This window comes from Hemitrygon akajei, chromosome 2 (genome assembly GCF_048418815.1).
Source record: "Hemitrygon akajei chromosome 2, sHemAka1.3, whole genome shotgun sequence".
Classification (NCBI taxonomy): domain Eukaryota; kingdom Metazoa; phylum Chordata; class Chondrichthyes; order Myliobatiformes; family Dasyatidae; genus Hemitrygon; species Hemitrygon akajei.
In genome coordinates, this window is record NC_133125.1 from 203,537,283 (window position 1) to 203,553,381 (window position 16,099).

The following is a 16,099-nucleotide window of genomic DNA, read 5'->3' on the forward strand; positions in this document are numbered from 1 at the left end:
CATCCATCACTCCCCCTTTCCTATCACCTACCAGCTTCTTCCCTCATCTATCACTCCCCCTCTTCTATCACCTCCCAGCTTCCTTCATCCATCACTCCCCCTCTCTTATCACATCCCAGCTTACCTCATCCATCCACCCCTCTCCTATCACCTCCCAGCTTCTTCCCTCATCCATCACTCCCCCCTATCACCTACCAGCTTCCCTCATCCATCCACCCCACTCCTATCACCTCCCAGCTTCTTCCCTCATCCATTACTCCGACTCTCCTATAATCTCCCAGCATCCCTCATCCATCACAACCCCTCTCCTATAATCTCCCAGCTTCTTCCATCATCCATCACGCCCCCTCTCCTATCACCTACCAGCTTCTTCCCTCATCTATCACTCCCCCTCTTCTATCACCTCCCAGCTTCCCTCATCCATCCATTCCCCCTCTCCTATCACCTCCCAGCTTCCCTCATCCATCCATTCCCCCTCTCCTATCACCTCCCAGCTTCCCTCATGCATCCCGCCCCCTCTGCTATCACCTCCCAGCTTCCCTCATCCATGCATTCCCCCTCTCCTATCATCTCACAGCTTCCCTCATCCATCACTCCCCCTCTCCTATCACCTCCCAGCTTCTTCCTTCATCCATCACTCCCCCATCACCTACCAGCTTCCCTCATCCATCACTCCCACCCTCCTATCACCACCCAGCGTCTTCCCTCATCCATCACTCCCCTTCTCCTATCACCTCCCAGCTTCCCTCATGCATCCCGTCCCCTCTCCTATCACCTCCCAGCTTCCCTCATCCATCACTCCCCCTCTCCTATCACCTCCCAGCTTCTTCCCTCATCCATCACTCCCCCCCTATCACCTCCCAGCTTCTTCCCTCATCCATCACTCCCCCCTCTCTTATCACATCCCAGCCTACCTCATCCATCCAACCCACTCCTATCACCTCCCAGCTTCTTCCCTCATCCATCACTCCCCCTCTCCTATAATCTCCCAGCTTCCCTCATCCATCACTCCCCCCTCTCCGATAATCTCCAAGCTTCTTCCATCATCCATCACTCCCCCTTTCCTATCACCTACCAGCTTCTTCCCTCATCTATCACTCCCCCTCTTCTATCACCTCCCAGCTTCCTTCCTCCATCACTCCCCCTCTCCTATCACCTCGCAGCTTCCCTCATACATTACTCCCCCTCTCCTATCACCTCCCAGCTTCTTCCCTCATCCATCACTCCCCCCCATCACCTACCAGCTTCCCTCATCCATCACTCCCACTCTCCTATCACCTCCCAGCTTCTTCCCTCATCCATCACTCCCCCTCACCTATCAGCTCTCAGCTTCCCTCATCCATCACTCCCCCCTCTCCTATCACCTCCCAGCTTCCCTCATCCATCACTCCCCTCTCCTATCACCTACCAGCTTCTTCCCTCATCCATCACTCCCCCTCTCCTATCACCTACCAGCTTCTTCCCTCATCTATCCCTCCCCCTCTTCTATCACCTCCCAGCTTCCTTCATGCATCCCGCCTCCACTCCTATCACCTCCCAGCATCCCTCATCCATCCATTCCCCCTCTCCTATCACCTCACAGCTTCCCTCATCCATCACTCCCCCTCTCCTATCACCTCGCAGCTTCCCTCATCCATCACTCCCCCTCTCCTATCACCTCCCAGCTTCTTCCCTCATCCATCACTCCCCCTCTCCTATCACCTCCCAGCTTCCCTCATCCATCCATTCCCCCTCTCCTATCACCTACCAGCTTCCCTCATCCATCACTCCCACTCTCGTATCACCTCCCAGCTTCTTCCCTCATCCATCACTCCCCCTCACCTATCACCTACCAGTGTCCCTCATCCATCACACCCCCCTCACCTATCACCTACCAGCGTCCCTCATCCATCACTCCCCCTCTCCAATCACCTCCCAGCTAATTCTCTCATCCATCACTCCCCCTCTCCTATCACCTCACAGCTACTTCCCTCATCCATCACTCCCCCCTCTCTTATCACATCCCAGCTTACCTCATCCATCCACCCCTCTCCTATCACCTCCCAGCTTCTTCCCTCATCCATCACTCCCCCCTATCACCTACCAGCTTCCCTCATCCATCCACCCCACTCCTATCACCTCCCAGCTTCTTCCCTCATCCATTACTTCGACTCTCCTATAATCTCCCAGCATCCCTCATCCATCACAACCCCTCTCCTATAATCTCCCAGCTTCTTCCATCATCCATCACGCCCCCTCTCCTATCACCTACCAGCTTCTTCCCTCATCTATCACTCCCCCTCTTCTATCACCTCCCAGCTTCCCTCATCCATCCATTCCCCCTCTCCTATCACCTCCCAGCTTCCCTCATCCATCCATTCCCCCTCTCCTATCACCTCCCAGCTTCCCTCATGCATCCCGCCCCCTCTCCTATCACCTCCCAGCTTCCCTCATCCATGCATTCCCCCTCTCCTATCATCTAACAGCTTCCCTCATCCATCACTCCCCCTCTCCTATCACCTCACAGCTTCTCTCATCCATCACTCCCACTCTCCTATCACCACCCAGCGTCTTCCCTCATCCATCACTCCCCCCCTATCACCTCCCAGCTTCTTCCCTCATCCATCACTCCCCCCTCTCTTATCACATCCCAGCCTACCTCATCCATCCAACCCACTCCTATCACCTCCCAGCTTCTTCCCTCATCCATCACTCCCCCTCTCCTATAATCTCCCAGCTTCCCTCATCCATCACTCCCCCTCTCCGATAATCTCCAAGCTTCTTCCATCATCCATCACTCCCCCTTTCCTATCATCTACCAGCTTCTTCCCTCATCTATCACTCCCCCTCTTCTATCACCTCCCAGCTTCCTTCATCCATCACTCCCCCTCTCCTATCACCTCGCAGCTTCCCTCATCCATTACTCCCCCTCTCATATCACCTCCCAGCTTCTTCCCTCATCCATCACTCCCCCCCATCACCTACCAGCTTCCCTCATCCATCACTCCCACTCTCCTATCACCTCCCAGCTACTTCCCTCATCCATCACTCCCCCTCTCCTATCATCTCGCAGCTTCCCTCATCCATCACTCACCCTCTCCTATCACCTCCCAGCTTCTTCCCTCATCCATCACTCCCCCCCTATCGCCTACCAGCTTCCCTCATCCATCACTCCCACTCTCTTATCATCTCCCAGCTTCTTCCCTCATCCATCACTCCCCCTCACCTATCACCTACCAGCTTCCCTCATCCATCACTCCCCCTCTCCTATCACCTCCCAGCTAATTCCCTCATTCATCACTCCCCCTCTCCTATCACCTCCCAGCTACTTCCCTCATCCATCACTCCCCCCTCTCTTATCACATCCCAGCTTACCTCATCCATCCACCCCTCTCCTATCACCTCCCAGCTTCTTCCCTCATCCATCACTCCCCCCTATCACCTACCAGCTTCCCTCATCCATCCACCCCACTCCTATCACCTCCCAGCTTCTTCCCTCATCCATTACTCCGACTCTCCTATAATCTCCCAGCATCCCTCATCCATCACAACCCCTCTCCTATAATCTCCCAGCTTCTTCCATCATCCATCACGCCCCCTCTCCTATCACCTACCAGCTTCTTCCCTCATCTATCACTCCCCCTCTTCTATCACCTCCCAGCTTCCCTCATCCATCCATTCCCCCTCTCCTATCACCTCCCAGCTTCCCTCATCCATCCATTCCCCCTCTCCTATCACCTCCCAGCTTCCCTCATGCATCCCGCCCCCTCTGCTATCACCTCCCAGCTTCCCTCATCCATGCATTCCCCCTCTCCTATCATCTCACAGCTTCCCTCATCCATCACTCCCCCTCTCCTATCACCTCCCAGCTTCTTCCTTCATCCATCACTCCCCCATCACCTACCAGCTTCCCTCATCCATCACTCCCACTCTCCTATCACCACCCAGCGTCTTCCCTCATCCATCACTCCCCCTCTCCTATCACCTCCCAGCTTCCCTCATGCATCCCGTCCCCTCTCCTATCACCTCCCAGCTTCCCTCATCCATCACTCCCCCTCTCCTATCACCTCCCAGCTTCTTCCTTCATCCATCACTCCCCCATCACCTACCAGCTTCCCTCATCCATCACTCCCACTCTCCTATCACCACCCAGCGTCTTCCCTCATCCATCACTCCCCCTCTCCTATCACCTCCCAGCTTCCCTCATGCATCCCGTCCCCTCTCCTATCACCTCCCAGCTTCCCTCATCCATCACTCCCCCTCTCCTATCACCTCCCAGCTTCTTCCCTCATCCATCACTCCCCCCCCTATCACCTCCCAGCTTCTTCCCTCATCCATCACTCCCCCCTCTCTTATCACATCCCAGCCTACGTCATCCATCCAACCCACTCCTATCACCTCCCAGCTTCTTCCCTCATCCATCACTCCCCCTCTCCTATAATCTCCCAGCTTCCCTCATCCATCACTCCCCCTCTCCGATAATCTCCAAGCTTCTTCCATCATCCATCACTCCCCCTTTCCTTTCACCTACCACCTTCTTCCCTCATCTATCACTCCCCCTCTTCTATCACCTCCCAGCTTCCTTCCTCCATCACTCCCCCTCTCCTATCACCTCGCAGCTTCCCTCATACATTACTCCCCCTCTCCTATCACCTCCCAGCTTCTTCCCTCATCCATCACTCCCCCCCATCACCTACCAGCTTCCCTCATCCATCACTCCCACTCTCCTATCACCTCCCAGCTTCTTCCCTCATCCATCACTCCCCCTCACCTATCAGCTCTCAGCTTCCCTCATCCATCACTCCCCTCTCCTATCACCTACCAGCTTCTTCCCTCATCCATCACTCCCCCTCTTCTATCACCTCCCAGCTTCCTTCATGCATCCCGCCCCCACTCCTATCACCTCCCAGCATCCCTCATCCATCCATTCCCCCTCTCCTATCACCTCACAGCTTCCCTCATCCATCACTCCCCCTCTCCTATCACCTCGCAGCTTCCCTCATCCATCACTCCCCCTCTCCTATCACCTCCCAGCTTCTTCCCTCATCCATCACTCCCCCTCTCCTATCACCTCCCAGCTTCCCTCATCCATCCATTCCCCCTCTCCTATCACCTACCAGCTTCCCTCATCCATCACTCCCACTCTCGTATCACCTCCCAGCTTCTTCCCTCATCCATCACTCCCCCTCACCTATCACCTACCAGTGTCCCTCATCCATCACTCCCCCTCACCTATCACCTACCAGCGTCCCTCATCCATCACTCCCCCTCTCCTATCACCTCCAGCTAATTCCCTCATCCATCACTCCCCCTCTCCTATCACCTCACAGCTACTTCCCTCATCCATCACTCCCCACTCTCTTATCACATCCCAGCTTACCTCATCCATCCACCCCTCTCCTATCACCTCCCAGCTTCTTCCCTCATCCATCACTCCCCCCTATCACCTACCAGCTTCCCTCATCCGTCCACCCCACTCCTATCACCTCCCAGCTTCTTCCCTCATCCATTACTCCGACTCTCCTATAATCTCCAAGCATCCCTCATCCATCACAACCCCTCTCCTATAATCTCCCAGCTTCTTCCATCATCCATCACGCCCCCTCTCCTATCACCTACTAGCTTCTTCCCTCATCTATCACTCCCCCTCTTCTATCACCTCCCAGCTTCCCTCATCCATCCATTCCCCCTCTCCTATCACCTCCCAGCTTCCCTCATCCATCCATTCCACCTCTCCTATCACCTCCCAGCTTCCCTCATGCATCCCGCCCCCTCTCCTATCACCTCCCAGCTTCCCTCATCCATGCATTCCCCCTCTCCTATCATCTAACAGCTTCCCTCATCCATCACTCCCCCTCTCCTATCACCTCACAGCTTCCCTCATCCATCACTCCCCCTCTCCTATCACCTCCCAGCTTCTTCCTTCATCCATCACTCCCCCATCACCTACCAGCTTCCCTCATCCATCACTCCCACTCTCCTATCACCACCCAGCGTCTTCCCTCATCCATCACTCCCCCCCTATCACCTCCCAGCTTCTTCCCTCATCCATCACTCCCCCCTCTCTTATCACATCCCAGCCTACCTCATCCATCCAACCCACTCCTATCACCTCCCAGCTTCTTCCCTCATCCATCACTCCCCCTCTCCTATAATCTCCCAGCTTCCCTCATCCATCACTCCCCCTCTCCGATAATCTCCAAGCTTCTTCCATCATCCATCACTCCCCCTTTCCTATCACCTAACAGCTTCTTCCCTCATCTATCACTCCCCCTCTTCTATCACCTCCCAGCTTCCTTCATCCATCACTCCCCCTCTCCTATCACCTCGCAGCTTCCCTCATCCATTACTCCCCCTCTCATATCACCTCCCAGCTACTTCCCTCATCCATCACTCCCCCCCATCACCTACCAGCTTCCCTCATCCATCACTCCCACTCTCCTATCACCTCCCAGCTTCTTCCCTCATCCATCACTCCCCCTCACCTATCAGCTCTCATCTTCCCTCATCCATCACTCCCCCCTCTCCTATCACCTCCCAGCTTCCCTCATCCATCACTCCACTCTCCTATCACCTACCAGCTTCTTCCCTCATCCATCACTCCCCCTCTCCTGTCACCTACCAGCTTCTTCCCTCATCTATCCCTCCCCCTCTTCTATCACCTCCCAGCTTCCTTCATGCATCCCGCCCCCACTCCTATCACCTCCCAGCATCCCTCATCCATCCATTCCCCCTCTCCTATCACCTCACAGCTTCCCTCATCCATCACTCCCCCTCTCCTAACACCTCGCAGCTTCCCTCATCCATCACTCCCCCTCTCCTATCACCTACCAGCTTCCCTCATCCATCACTCCCACTCTCGTATCACCTCCCAGCTTCTTCCCTCATCCATCACTCCCCCCTCTCTTATCACATCCCAGCTCCTTCCCTCATCCATTCCCTCACCCATCACATCCGGGCTTCCCTCATCCATCCACCCCACTCCTATCACCTCCCAGCTTCTTCCCTCATCCATTACTCCAACTCTCCTATAATCTCCCAGCTTCCCGCATCCATCACTCCCGCTCTCCTATAATCTCCCAGCTTCCCTCATCCATCACTCCCCCTCTCCTATAATCTCCCAGCATCCCTCATCCATCACTCCCCCTTTCCTATCCCCTCCCAGCTTCCCTCATCCATCACTCCCCTCTCCTATCACCTACCAGCTTCTTCCCTCATCCATCACTTCCCCTCTCCTATCACCTACCAGCTTCTTCCCTCATCTATCACTCCCCCCTCTTCTATCACCTCCCAGCTTCCGTCATCCATCACTCCCCCTCTCCTGTCACCTCCCAGCTTCCCTCATCGATCACTCCCCTCTCCTATCACCTACCAGCTTCTTCCCTCATCCATCACTCCCCCTCTCCTATCACCTCCCAGCGTCCCTCATCCATCCGTCCCCCTCTCCTATCACCTCCCAGCTCCTTCCCTCATCCATCCCCTCCCCATCACCTCCGAGCTTCCCTCATCCATCATTCCCCTCTCCTATCACCTCCCAGCTTCCCTCATCCATCACTCCCCCTCTCCTATCACCTTTCCTCACCCATCAATCCCCCTCTCCTATCACCTCCTAGCTTCGCTCATGCATCCCGCCCCCTCTCCTATCACCTCCCAGCTTCCCTCATCCATCACTCCCCCTCTCCTATCACCTCGCAGCTTCCCTCATCCATCACTCCCCCTCTCCTATCACCTCCCAGCTTCTTCCCTCATCCATCACTCCCCCTCTCCTATCACCTCCCAGCTTCCCTCATCCATCCATTCCCCCTCTCCTATCACCTCACAGCTTCCCTCATCCATCCATTCCCCCTCTCCTATCACCTTCCCTCACCCATCAATCCCCCTCTCCTATCACCTCCGAGCTTCCCTCATGCATCCCGCCCCCTCTCCTATCACGTCCCAGCTTCCCTCATCCATCCATTCCCCCTCTCCTATCACCTCCCAGCTTCCCTCATCCATCACTCCCCCTCTCCTATCACCTCGCAGCTTCCCTCATCCATCACTCCCCCTCTCCTATCACCTCCCAGCTTCTTCCCTCATCCATCACTCCCCCCATCACCTACCAGTTTCCCTCATCCATCACTCCCCCTCACCTATCAGCTCTCAGCTTCCCTCATCCATCACTCCCCCCTCTCCTATCACCTCCCAGCTTCCCCCATCCATCCCTCCCCCTCTCCTATCACCTCCCAGCTCCTTCCCTCATCCATCCCCTCCCCATCACCTCCGAGCTTCCCTCATCCATCACTCCCCTCTCCTATCACCTCCCAGCTTCTTCCCTCATCCATCACTCCCCCCATCACCTCCGAGCTTCCCTCATCCATCACTCCCCCTCTCCTATCACCTCCCAGCTTCTTCCCTCATCCATCACTCCCCCCCTATCACCTACCAGTTTCCCTCATCCATCACTCCCACTCTCCTATCACCTCCCAGCTTCTTCCCTCATCCATCACTCCCCCCTCTCTTATCACATCCCAGCTTACCTCATCCATCCACCCCACTCCTATCACCTCCCAGCTTCTTCCCTCATCCATCACTCCCCCTCTCCTATAATCTCCCAGCTTCCCTCATCCATCCACTCCCCCTCTCCTATAATCTCCAAGCTTCTTCCATCATCCATCATTCCCCCTTTCCTATCACATACCAGCTTCTTCCCTCATCTATCACTCCCCCTCTCCTATAATCTCCCAGCTTCCCGCATGCATCCCGCCCCCTCTCCTATCACCTCCCAGCTTCACTCATCCATCACTCCCCCTCTCCTATCACCTCCCAGCTTCCCGCATGCATCCCGCCCCCTCTCCTATCAACTCCCAGCTTCCCTCATCCATCCATTCCACCTCTCCTATCACCTCGCAGCTTCCCTCATCCATTACTCCCCCTCTCCTATCACCTCCCAGCTTCTTCCCTCATCCATCACTCCCCCCCATCACCTACCAGCTTCCCTCATCCATCACTCCCACTCTCCTATCACCTCCCAGCTTCTTCCCTCATCCATCACTCCCCCTCTCCTATCAACTCTCAGCTTCCCTCATCCATCACTCCCTCCTCTCCTATCACCTCCCAGCTTGCCTCATCCATCCCTCCCCCTCACCTATCACCTCCCAGCTCCTTCCCTCATCCATCCCCTCCCCATCACCTCTGAGCTTCCCTCATCCATCACTCCCCTCTCCTATCACCTCCCAGCTTCCCTCATCCATCCCGCCCCCCTCCTATCACCTCGCAGCTTCCCTCATCCATCCATTCCCCCTCTCCTATCACCTCCCAGCTTCCCTCATGCATTCCGCCCCCTCTCCTATCACCTCGCAGCTTCCCTCATCCATCCATTCCCCCTCTCCTATCACCTCACAGCTTCCCTCATCCATCACTCCCCCTCTCCTATCACCTCGCAGCTTCCCTCATCCATCACTCCCCCTCTCCTATCACCTCCCAGCTTCTTCCCTCATCCATCACTCCCCCCTATCACCTAACAGCTTCCCTCATCCATCACTCCCACTCTCCTATCACCTCCCAGCTTCTTCCCTCATCCATCACTCCCCCTCTCCTATAATCTCACAGCTTCCCTCATCCATCCATTCCCCCTCTCCTATAATCTCCAAGCTTCTTCCATCATCCATCACTCCCCCTTTCCTATCACCTACCAGCTTCTTCCCTCATCTATCACTCCCCCCTCTTCTATCACCTCTTAGCTTCCCTAATCCATCCATTCCCCCACTCCTATCAACTCCCAGCTTCTTCCCTCATCCATCACTCCCCCTCTCCTATAATCTCCAAGCTTCTTCCATCATCCATCACTCCCCCTTTCCTATCACCTACCAGCTGCTTCCCTCATCTATCACTCCCTCTCTTCTATCACCTCCCAGCTTCCCTCATCCATCCATTCCCCCTCTCCTATCACCTCCCAGCTCCTTCCCTCATCCATCCCTCCCCCTCACCTATCACCTCCCAGCTCCTTCCCTCATCCATCCCCTCCCCATCACCTCCGAGCTTCCCTCATCCATCACTCCCCTCTCCTATCACCTCCCAGCTTCCCTCATCCATCCCGCCCCTTCTCCTATCACCTCCCAGCTTCCCTCATCCATCCATTCCCCCACTCCTATCACCTCCCAGCTTCCCTCATCCATCCCGCCCCCCTCCTATCACCTCCCAGCTTCCCTCATCCATCCATTCCCCCTCTCCTATCACCTCCCAGCTTCCCTCATGCATTCCGCCCCCTCTCCTATCACCTTGCAGCATCCCTCATCCATCCATACCCCCTCTCCTATCACCTCCCAGCTTCTTCCCTCATCCATCACTCCCCCTATCACCTACCAGCTTCCCTCATCCATCACTCCCACTCTCCTATCACCTCCCAGCTTCTTCGCTCATCCATCACTCCCCCTCTCCTATAATCTCACAGCTTCCCTCATCCATCCATTCCCCCTCTCCTATAATCTCCAAGCTTCTTCCATCATCCATCACTACCCCTTTCCTATCACCTACCAGCTTCTTCCCTCATCTATCACTCCCCCTCTTCTATCACCTCTTATCTTCCCTAATCCATCCATTCCCCCACTCCTATCACCTCCCAGCTTCTTCCCTCATCCATCACTCCCCCTCTCCTATAATCTCCCACCTTCCCTCATCCATCACTCCCCCTCTCCTATAATCTCCAAGCTTCTTCCATCATCCATCACTCCCCCTTTCCTATCACCTACCAGCTTCCCTCATTCAGCACTACCCCTCTCCTATCACCTACCAGCTGCTTCCCTCATCTATCACTCCCCCTCTTCTATCACCTCCCAACTTCCCTCATCCATCCATTCCCCCTCTCCTGTCACCTCCCAGCTTCCCGCATGAATCCCGCCCCCTCTCCTATCACCTCCCAGCTTCCTTCATCCATCCATTCCCCCTCTCCTATCACCTCACAGCTTCCCTCATCCATCACTCCCCTTCACCTATCACCTCGCAGCTTCCCTCATCCATCACTCTCCCTGTCCTATCACCTCACAGCTTCTTCCCTCATCCATCACTCCCCCGCATCACCTACCAGCTTCCCTCATCCATCACTCCCACTCTCCTATCACCTCCCAGCTTCTTCCCTCATCCATCACTCCCCCTCACCTATAAACTCTCAGCTTCCCTCATCCATCACTCCCTCCTCTCCTATCACCTCCCAGCTTCCCTCATCCATCACTCCCTCCTCTCCTATCACCTCCCAGCTCCTTCCCTCATCCATCCCTCCCCCTCACCTATCACCTCCCAGCTCCTTCCCTCATCCATCCCCTCCCCATCACCTCCGAGCTTCCCTCATCCATCACTCCCCTCACCTATCACCTCCCAGCTTCCCACATGCATTCCGCCCCCTCTCCTATCAGCTCACAGCTTCCCTCATCCATCACTCCCCCTCTCCTATCACCTCGCAGCTTCCCTCATCCATCACTCCCCCTCTCCTATCACCTCCCAGCTTCTTCTCTCATCCATCACTCCCCCCTATCACCTACCAGTTTCCCTCATCCATCACTCCCACTCTCCTATCACCTCCCAGCTTCTTCCCTCATCCATCACTCCCCCCTCTCTTATCACATCCCAGCTTACCTCATCCATCCACCCCACTCCTATCACCTCCCAGCTTCTTCCCTCATCCATCACTCCCCCTCTCCTATAATCTCCCACCTTCCCTCATCCATCACTCCCCCTCTCCTATAATCTCCAAGCTTCTTCCATAATCCATTACTTTCCCTTTCCTATCACCTACCAGCTTCTTCCCTCATCCATCACTCCCCCCCTATCGCCTACCAGCTTCCCTCATCCATCACTCCCACTCTCCTATCATCACCCAGATTCTTCCCTCATCCATCACTCCCCCTCACCTATCACCTACCAGCTTCCCTCATCCATCACTCCCCCTCTCCTATCACCTCCCAGCTAATTCCCTCATCCATCACTCCCCCTCTCCTATCACCTCCCAGCTACTTCCCTCATCCATCACTCCCCCCTCTCTTATCACATCCCAGCTTACCTCATCCATCCACCCCTCTCCTATCACCTCCCAGCTTCTTCCCTCATCCATCACTCCCCCCTATCACCTACCAGCTTCCCTCATCCATCCACCCCACTCCTATCACCTCCCAGCTTCTTCCCTCATCCATTACTCCGACTCTCCTATAATCTCCCAGCATCCCTCATCCATCACAACCCCTCTCCTATAATCTCCCAGCTTCTTCCATCATCCATCACGCCCCCTCTCCTATCACCTACCAGCTTCTTCCCTCATCTATCACTCCCCCTCTTCTATCACCTCCCAGCTTCCCTCATCCATCCATTACCCCTCTCCTATCACCTCCCAGCTTCCCTCATCCATCCATTCCCCCTCTCCTATCACCTCCCAGCTTCCCTCATGCATCCCACCCCCTCTCCTATCACCTCCCAGCTTCCCTCATCGATGCATTCCCCCTCTCCTATCACCTCACAGCTTCCCTCATCCATCACTCCCCCTCTCCTATCACCTCGCAGCTTCCCTCATCCATCACTCCCCCTCGCCTATCACCTCCCAGCTTCTTCGCTCATCCATCACTCCCCCCATCACCTACCAGCTTCCCTCATCCATCACTCCCACTCTCCTATCACCTCCCAGCTTCTTCCCTCATCCAGCACTCCCCCTCTCCTATCAACTCTCAGCTTCCCTCATCCATCACTCCCTCCTCTCCTATCACCTCCCAGCTTCCCTCATCCATCACTCCCCTCTCCTATCACCTCCCAGCTTCCCTCATCCATCCCGCCCCCCTCCTATCACCTCGCAGCTTCCCTCATCCATCCATTCCCCCTCTCCTATCACCTCCCAGCTTCCCTCATGCATTCCGCCCCCTCTCCTATCACCTCGCAGCTTCCCTCAGCCATCCATTCCCCCTCTCCTATCACCTCACAGCTTCCCTCATCCATCACTCCACCTCTCCTATCACCTCGCAGCTTCCCTCATCCATCACTCCCCCTCTCCTTTCACCTCCCAGCTTCCCTCATCCATCCCGCCCCCCTCCAATCACCTCGCAGCTTCCCTCATCCATCCATTCCCCCTCTCCTATCACCTCCCAGCTTCCCTCATGCATTCCGCCCCCTCTCCTATCACCTCGCAGCTTCCCTCAGCCATCCATTCCCCCTCTCCTATCACCTCACAGCTTCCCTCATCCATCACTCCCCCTCTCCTATCACCTCGCAGCTTCCCTCATCCATCACTCCCCCTCTCCTTTCACCTCCCAGCTTCTTCCCTCATCCATCACTCCCCCCTATCACCTACCAGCTTCCCTCATCCATCACTCCCACTCTCCTATCACCTCCCAGCTTCTTCTCTCATCCATCACTCCCCCTCTCCTATAATCTCACAGCTTCCCTCATCCATCCAGTCCCCCTCTCCTATAATCTCCAAGCTTCTTCCATCATCCATCACTCCCCCTTTCCTATTACCTACCAGCTTCTTCCCTCATCTATCACTCCCCCTCTTCTATCACCTCTTAGCTTCCCTAATCCATCCATTCCCCCACTCCTATCACCTCCCAGCTTCTTCCCTCATCCATCACTCCCCCTCTCCTATAATCTCCAAGCTTCTTCCATCATCCATCACTCCCCCTTTCCTATCACCTTCCAGCTGCTTCCCTCATCTATCACTCCCTCTCTTCTATCACCTCCCAGCTTCCCTCATCCATCCATTCCCCCTCTCCTATCACCTCCCAGCTTCCCGCATGCATCCCGCCCCCTCTCCTATCACCTCCCAGCTTCCCTCATCCATCCATTCCCCCTCTCCTATCACCTCACAGCTTCCCTCATCCATCACTCCCCTGCTCCTATCACCTCGCAGCTTCCCTCATCCATCACTCCCCCTCTCCTATCACCTCCCAGCTTCTTCCCTCATCCATCACTCCCCCGCATCACCTAGCAGCTTCCCTCATCCATCACTCCCACTCTCCTATCACCTCCCAGCTTCTTCCCTCATCCATCACTCCCCCTCACCTATCAACTCTCAGCTTCCCTCATCCATCACTCCCTCCTCTCCTATCACCTCCCAGCTTCCCTCATCCATCACTCCGCCTCTCCTATCACCTCCCAGCTCCTTCCCTCATCCATCCCTCCCCCTCACCAATCACCTCCCAGCTCCTTCCCTCATCCATCCCCTCCCCATCACCTCCGAGCTTCCCTCATCCATCACTCCCCTCTCCTATCACCTCCCAGCTTCCCTCATCCATTCCGCCCCTTCTCCTATCACCTCCCAGCTTCCCTCATCCATCCATTCCCCCTCTCCTATCACCTCCCAGCTTCCCTCATCCATCCCGCCCCCCTCCTATCACCTCCCAGCTTCCCTCATCCATCCATTCCCCCTCTCCTATCACCTCCCAGCTTCCCTCATGCATTCCGCCCCCTCTCCTATCACCTCACAGCTTCCCTCATCCATCCATTCCCCCTCTCCTATCACCTCCCAGCTTCTTCCCTCATCCATCACTCCCCCTATCACCTACCAGCTTCCCTCATCCATCACTCCCACTCTCCTATCACCTCCCAGCTTCTTCGCTCATCCATCACTGCCCCTCTCCTATAATCTCACAGCTTCCCTCATCCATCCATTCCCCCTCTCCTATAATCTCCAAGCTTCTTCCATCATCCATCACTCCCCCTTTCCTATCACCTACCAGCTTCTTCCCTCATCTATCACTCCCCCTCTTCTATCACCTCTTAGCTTCCCTAATCCATCCATTCCCCCACTCCTATCACCTCCCAGCTTCTTCCCTCATCCATCACTCCCCCTCTCCTATAATCTCCCACCTTCCCTCATCCATCACTCCCCCTCTCCTATAATCTCCAAGCTTCTTCCCTCATCTATCACTCCCCCTCTTCTATTACCTCCCAGCTTCCCTCATCCATCCATTCCCCCTCTCCTATCACCTCCCAGCTTCCCGCATGCATCCCGCCCCCTCTCCTATCACCTCCCAGCTTCCTTCATCCATCCATTCCCCCTCTCCTATCACCTCACAGCTTCCCTCATTCATCACTCCCCTTCTCCTATCACCTCGCAGCTTCCCTCATCCATCACTCCCCCTGTCCTATCACCTCACAGCTTCTTCCCTCATCCATCACTCCCCCGCATCACCTAGCAGCTTCCCTCATCCATCACTCCCACTCTCCTATCACCTCCCAGCTTCTTCCCTCATCCATCCCTCCCCCCCACCTGTCACCTCCCAGCTCCTTCCCTCATCCATCCCCTCCCCATCACCTCCGAGCTTCCCTCATCCATTACTCCCCTCTCCTATCACCTCCCAGCTTCCCTCATCCATCCCGCCCCCTCTCCTATCACCTCCCAGCTTCCCTCATCCATCCATTCCCCCTCTCCTATCACCTCCCAGCTTCCCTCATGCATTCCGCCCCCTCTCCTATCAGCTCACAGCTTCCCTCATCCATCACTCCCCCTCTCCTATCACCTCGCAGCTTCCCTCATCCATCACTCACTCTCTCCTATCACCTCCCAGCTTCTTCCCTCATCCATCACTCCCCCCCTATCGCCTACCAGCTTCCCTCATCCATCACTCCCCCTCTCCTATCACCTCCCAGCTAATTCCCTCATCCATCACTCCCCCTCTCCTATCACCTCCCAGCTATTTCCCTCATCCATCACTCCCCACTCTCTTATCACATCCCAGCTTACCTCATCCATCCACCCCTCTCCTATCACCTCCCAGCTTCTTCCCTCATCCATCACTCCCCCCTATCACCTACCAGCTTCCCTCATCCATCCACCCCACTCCTATCACCTCCCAGCTTCTTCCCTCATCCATTACTCCGACTCTCCTATAATCTCCCAGCATCCCTCATCCATCACAACCCCTCTCCTATAATCTCCCAGCTTCTTCCATCATCCATCACGCCCCCTCTCCTATCACCTACCAGCTTCTTCCCTCATCTATCACTCCCCCGCTTCTATCACCTCCCGGCTTCCCTCATCCATCCATTCCCCCTCTCCTATTACCTCCCAGCTACCCTCATCCATCCATTCCCCCTCTCCTATCACCTCCCAGCTTCCCTCATGCATCCCGCCCCCTTTCCTATCACCTCCCAGCATCCCTCATCC